Here is a 6629-nt window from a genome sequence, read left to right as displayed (position 1 = left end):
TTAATTCAAGGAGGAACAAAAGGTGTTACGGCACCTGAGGTTCTCATTCCCACACAATATTGTCCCGGCAGGAAGCAAAATGTTCCTGTGAATTTCTGGTTGATTGTTTGGTTTTGTTTAGCGCTAGCTTGATTTTATCAGTGAGCTTTGGCTTGTGTTCTTTCTCGTAAGCGAGAGAGGGATAGTTTTATGCTTGGACATGTCTGCAACGGGCCCTAGTTTGTGTTATTGTTATTAGTGTTTTGTTGGTTATGTCTGTTTTCGTTTTTGTTACAGTGCACTGGAGAAAAAACATCTGAGAGGTGTGATCCACCGGTGGTGATATGTTGATATTTTGTGAGTTCATGATTTAACAATCAGCTCTTTAAACAAGGCCTGAAAGATTGAAATTTAAAGCGCTATAAAATATTATTACTGTAAACAGTTGCAAAGTGTGCTTCTCCATGATTGTAATTGGCTTGGGAGAAATTCACTTATAGGGAACACTGATCTAAAAGGATTGCACCGAGTCAATCCGGCCCAAAAAACAACAAGGAATTGTTTTCCTTTAAAATGATGACGTCATCTTGCTGGTGATGGAGGCTCGAATAGGTTGCGCGGGAGACTCCATTATCAGCAACATCTGGTATGAATGTGAATGGACTGTGATGGACTGACGACTAAAAGTTTTGACTGACTTGATACTGAGACAATGACTGCACCAACTTTAGGATTAGTAAATGCCAATAAACAATTCATAAACAATTCACCCAGCCGACAAGAGAAGGGTGGATGCTTCGCTTTGTTTTGTTTTGTTTTTTCAGGAGCAGGAGGATAAGAGAGACTGGAGGAGGAGACTCTAGCTTCACATAAGTATGAACTGCAGACTTAACACTGTGGTTGCTGATTTTGAGTTACTGATGTTTGCATTAAGAAAACTGTGCTATATTAGCTGTGTTTTGAGTAAGGTATCATGTTATATTATTGGGAATGCCAAATGCTACAGTGGAGAAGACTTTTGATGCCACTCATGACTGGAATATGTTATTATTAACCATAGCAGGCCACAGTAAAAAGTCAATTAAATTTTATAGAGGAAAATCGCCAAAATTGAACAATACCTATGAATGACTGGCCACATTCAGAATAGAGATATGCAATAATAAACATTGGTCCACGTGATTTAGGTTCTCACTTGAAATAGTAAGTTATTAAATGTAGAATATAATCGACAGGGACATTTGATAGGATGTGGTACTGAAAAAGAACAAGAGCAAAGTAAATAAAGAAAATATTGTGTTTAGTTTGGATAAATTCAAATTAAAATGTACCATTACACTCAGAGGATCAATATGAAATAAAACATATGCAAAATTTGTAGGAAGTACATGACTGATAACTGTTCTGTCCTGAGCGTTTGTTTCTAGAGCACCCACTTGACCACACCAACAGTTTCTCGCCACCGAGGAGGGGTACTTGCAAAAAGAATAAAATAAAAATCTGAGTTTAACAAAACATTTTAAATGTAAATATCAAGCTTACCTTTCTTTTTCCATGAAATGTGCTTGTGGGCACGCCAGCCATTTTGAAAAGGTGGGCAAAGCAATTGGCAAGGCCACACCCCCACACATGTGATATAATTTTAAAGGTACTGTTGCCCTCTCTAAGAAACATCAGGAATTAGAGGAGTGGCAAGTAGAGTATGCGAGCTACAAGCAAAAACTAAAATGTGTACTACAGTGTGCAAAAATGAAATACTGGGTCATCAGGGGGACATGAGGGACATTTATAAAACTAAAAGTCCCACTAACCTTAAAGTGCACTTGAAAAGCCCACACAAGAAGGTTAACCTAGCTTACCTAGAAGACCTCATCAGGGGGAGCACACTCCCCCTCCTTGAAGAGCTCATCCACTCAACCCGCATCCCCAGAAAACAGCTAACCCCAGATAAGGCAGCGTGATGTATCCCGAGACAACAGGACTGGGACATCTAAATAAAGGTGTGAAACAATCGCCTTCAAAAGGTTATCAATTCACTTGAACCAAAATTAGGACCACACGGTGCGGCAAGAGTTAATAGTTATTAGTCTCAACACCCAAGGATAACCAGAAGAGCATGACTGATATGATGGAACTGGGATTTTGTTACACTTAATTTTTGCAAAACACAAATAAAACTAAATTGAAACTAAGGATTTTCAGAAAATAAAAACTACACTAAACTAGCAAAGAATTGGTAAAAACTAATTACAACTGGTAAAAATTGAAAATCTGGAGTCGAAACTAAATAAAAATAACAACTAATGGAAATGGCGAAAAGTTTAAAACCCTGGTGCAGAGATTGGCAAATCTGACCAGGAAACGTTATAAAATGGATTGTCAGGATAGTCAGCGTTAAAGCCACTTTTGACAGTCCATACTAGGATGGCATTGGACATCTTCGGGGCGGAAGAGGGTTGGTGTGACCAAGGTGTGGTTTGGCTTGTTGTATGTACATTTCAAAATGTTACAGCTCTGGATGGACCAGTTACCAGGGCATGGAAGGATGACAGACTTTATTACATGAGGAGAAGGGACATTTTCGGGATCGAAGATCCTCAGGGATGACAAGGCTGGAGCAACGGTACTCGAGAGAAGAATTTCTGATACTTTCTGAGATATGATGTCACTAACCTTCTCTTTTAAGTGTCTAGCTCCAATGAATTGACACATGGGAGTGTGTCAAAAAAGGGGGAAGTGGAAGTTGAGTTTGAACATCAAACAATGGTGATATGAAAATTTCTACGAGTTTATTTTTGTGTTTAATAAATTAGCGATGGTAAAACTTAAGCTTATAATGTGTTAGACTTAGAAAGGGTTCACTAATTTTTGATTTCTTTTACACACACATAGATTATGATTAGAATAAGTCCTGAACATAATATTTTAAACCAAATTTGAATCATTAGAAGAACAATGGATAACAATATTAGATTATCAAGGCTAGGGAGAGAGGTGTTTTGGTTTTCTGTCTCTTGCAGAGAAAGGAACAGACACCAGACGGGGACCCGGAGATGTGAGGACCCTTCACAGCAGGGACAGATGTAGGGACTGCCGAGACAGCAACTGGGGTCAAGTGTCATGACGTTTGGGCTCCTGGAGAAGATGGATCCCACAAACACAACAATAACCATGAAGGGGTTGGCGAAAACCAGGAACACCAGACCAACGAGGTTCAAGAGGCTCTTGGCAAAAAGGGGGACACGCCGGTGACCCCAAAATACACAGATCTTTGTTTGAAATCGGGGCAGAATAATCCCCAGAACTGTGCAATGACTAAAGGGTGGTCTAACCCCGGAGGTCGAAGAAAGAAGCTGAGAATCACCCAACTGGAAGACACTGGTAGCTGCAGCAATAAAAATAAAGGTTAAAAGCTCCTTAGACAGAGGTTCTAGTCTAAGTACATTTGAAAGGTATAAGGGGGCATTAAAAAGGGGGTGGAAAACTGGAGCACCAAAATAAAGCTGTGGGAGAATTGGGGAGTGATGGGAGAGTCATCTGTAACTGCTGTTATGGTTGTAAATCTAACTTTGCTTGCATCTGAACTGCGTGAACACAGAGGTCATCCCACATATGGTCCACCCGTTAAAGGGGGACAGAGGGCCTCAGGATCAAGAAAACCTGGACCTTGCGACCCTGGAGTGCATGTTGTAAGTGATCTCTTTCAGAGATCAAAAGGGGGAATTATTAGATTATTCTGTTATTATATGTTACCTTATATATGTAATCAAAGTAGTTGAATTAGAATACTGCTGTAGATCACATTATACCCTTTAATATAGAGTGTGTGAGCTGTATGTAGTTTAGTTCTCATTATACTTTTGAGTTAACAGAACATATTCACATATTAGTTCATTAGATAAATGTGCATCACTCTGTATCCTTGATCTGCTGGGAATGTGTTACACTGTTTTCTTGACATGCTTAATTGTTGAATCATGAAGAGAAGGTTGTAAGCAGGAGACTCTGTGTCTAAAGACAGGGGAGATAGATAGACCACATTCCACACCCCCACCTTACAGAAAGCAGAGAAACAACTGCCGAGGTCATAACTTAGGCGCTGTAACAGAGAAAAAATGTGATGTTTTGGCTTTTACGACTAGCTGGGGGCCACTAGAGACTATAAAAAGCTGAGCAACCCGTCACCATTTTGAGACATGTGCCTGACCCTCTGGTAGCATCTCTCCCGTCCGGACGTTGTAATGCTCTGACTGTTGAATTGTATGGAAATAAATGATTGTTGATTGAGCATTTATACACCGAGTATTGTCCCTCCTTCAGCCCAAAGATTCAAAGAATTGGGAAAATTCAACAGTTGTCAGAGGATTCAACTAATCTACAGTCTTCTGTATCATATTTTTGATGTTGCTCTAAAACCTGTACATACCTTTCAGCACTGATGGTGTTTGGATGTGAACCAGCATCTTAAACTTGAGACACCAGAAGCATAAAGATGTTTCAGCCACCAGCACGACAGCAAAGAATGATGAAAGATCTGAGTCCATAATGTTGAGCTCCAAGTGTTGATGGTAATCATGTGCTCTATTTGTGTATCACAGATATAATTAATGCACTTTGATATGGCCTCCATCAACGTCGACCTTCACACAGACGATTTGCAGACCACCGAGTGTGACCAACCTGATATCGTCCGCTGAGCCTCGCTCACACGTCTCACAGCGGCTGCTCCGAGGTCGCACAAGTTCAGGGCCGCCGAAGTAGGAACTGAGGATTATCTCCACTCTCCCACATTTCAGCGCAAGGCAGCCGTGCTATGCCACAAACGTGAAACTCTACCCGGTAACAATAACGCACCTCCATGCTTGAAGGGACAAAGTGGAGGTCAACAGCCTCAGTAAGTCTTCTCAAGCTCCTCGAGGTAAACAACCTCTGGAGTCACAAGCTAACATGGCCTTCACGTGTATGAAGGCAGCTTCTCGTTACAGAAGCACGACACCAGAACGTCTTCACTACAACCAAAGGTTTACTTTCTAATTTTAAAGAAAGCTCTAAATAGCAAAGAATATCACGTACACAGAGAGGTGCTATTTATTACTGTTACAAAACAATATTTAAAACATTCAGTTTATTAACAAGACTAAAGAAAATTCTTGGGTCCAGGGTTGTGATTGGGTTTGGAAATAGGTTTATTTTCAGAAGCTAGACGATGTCACCTTTAAATGAATTCTCAGTTCACATCAGGCTGGTATTTCAGTTTTTCTGTTGAGCTTCCAAACCGTGACTCTAAACTTTGCCTCTAATATAATCCATCTTCTGGTCAAATAGACATTCACAAACCAGCTGAGAGCTGTAATTTCCTCGGAGTGTCCTGGGTCTGCCCCTTCTGCAAGGACATTCCTGACACACCTCACACCTGCTAAGATCCCTGGACCCCCCCAATCCAGACCAAGCACAAATCAGAAGACTCATAGCCCCGGTGGCTTGACCCATGGGCTTAACCCAAAGAAGCCGCATGGGCCAGCACTCCAGTGGACCCACCGCCCACTGCCGGTGCCGTAAAGATCTCAAAAAAACATGAGAGGGTGAATTTCTGACTTTACCTTTTTATACAAACATAAACATATTTTTAAAGGGTTAAAATGAATCCATCCAGACAAATGTAGGTCTATTTTGTCTAGTTGCCGTTCTTTGATCTTACATAAATAAATCAGTTTTATGTTCTTGTTAACACCCTTGCAGTGGAAACTATATAAATATATGATGTTCGGTTAAGTTTACAAAAAGCACAAGCTGCAGGGAGAATGGCATGATGGCAGGTGTTTTCCACCTGGAACCTCCGTGCGGATAACACTTACCACATGTAATGGTAGAGATAAATAAAGTGATAAAGTTGGATCAACAGCTCTGAAACAGTTTAATCAAAAACTGATTATTGTCCTCATGAAGGCAGCTTTACTGCGCGGCTGTTTATTAGGCTCCATTAGTTTCAGCCAGGTGTGCCTAATAAACTGGGTCTTTTGAGTATTTTACTTGTCATTGCCAGTAACGGACACAAATGCTATAAGAACAGCAGTACAGCGAGTAGATAGACTATACACAGGCCGCCTGTAAATGAAGGCGCACGGTCAAGTGTATAAACTTAAATAAGTGAAATCTGCAAACTCTTTTGGAAACTCTTCAATAGCCATAAGTTAATAAGTCCAGAAAGACCTCTTGTGATTAAATATGAAGACTACAGAAAGGGCAATAACTCTGAACAATAGCATTTTCCATCAACCGAAAACATCATGTCAGCAAAATCTAAAATAAGAGCCCCACACTGTGCACAAGTCATGGAATTGTTTCACGTGGTAGACCGCAGGGAGGATTTGATTCCCAAAGTGTAAACTTCCCAGACAAATCCACGCAAAGGTTAGGAGAAAGCAGAGCTGCAGAGATGTTTGGCAGCCGCACACAACTTCTCCCCTTTTGCATCCATTGTATGCTCCTCTCTATTTCCACTCACTCTTCCTCTGTGTAATTCAAGACCCCCAACACTGTCTCGGGGTAAAACCAGAACATCAAAGGAGTTGCTGAATGGATAAAAAAAGCCCAGAGATGGTGTATTCTTTCTTCTGCTGCTGCTTTGACTCGTTACATTTTTTCCATTT

At 40.8% G+C, this 6629-nt stretch overlaps 1 long non-coding RNA gene across 1 annotated transcript; it reads left to right on the top strand.

Moving 5' to 3' along the window:
- The first annotated feature begins 629 nt into the window (after positions 1-629).
- On the top strand, positions 630-4273 carry LOC146703672 (uncharacterized). The gene is made up of 2 exons (XR_014922041.1): positions 630-1233; positions 3845-4273. It is a non-coding gene; the product is annotated as an uncharacterized LOC146703672 (long non-coding RNA).
- Positions 4274-6629: the final 2356 nt, after the last annotated feature.

Source organism: Copadichromis virginalis, linkage group LG8 (assembly GCF_057382275.1).
Source record: "Copadichromis virginalis isolate Kocher_CV1m ecotype Utaka linkage group LG8, C_Virginalis_male_GT1.1, whole genome shotgun sequence".
Lineage (NCBI taxonomy): Eukaryota > Metazoa > Chordata > Actinopteri > Cichliformes > Cichlidae > Copadichromis > Copadichromis virginalis.
The sequence above is the reverse complement of the archived record's forward strand: the minus strand, read 5'-3'. Positions and strand labels throughout refer to the sequence as shown.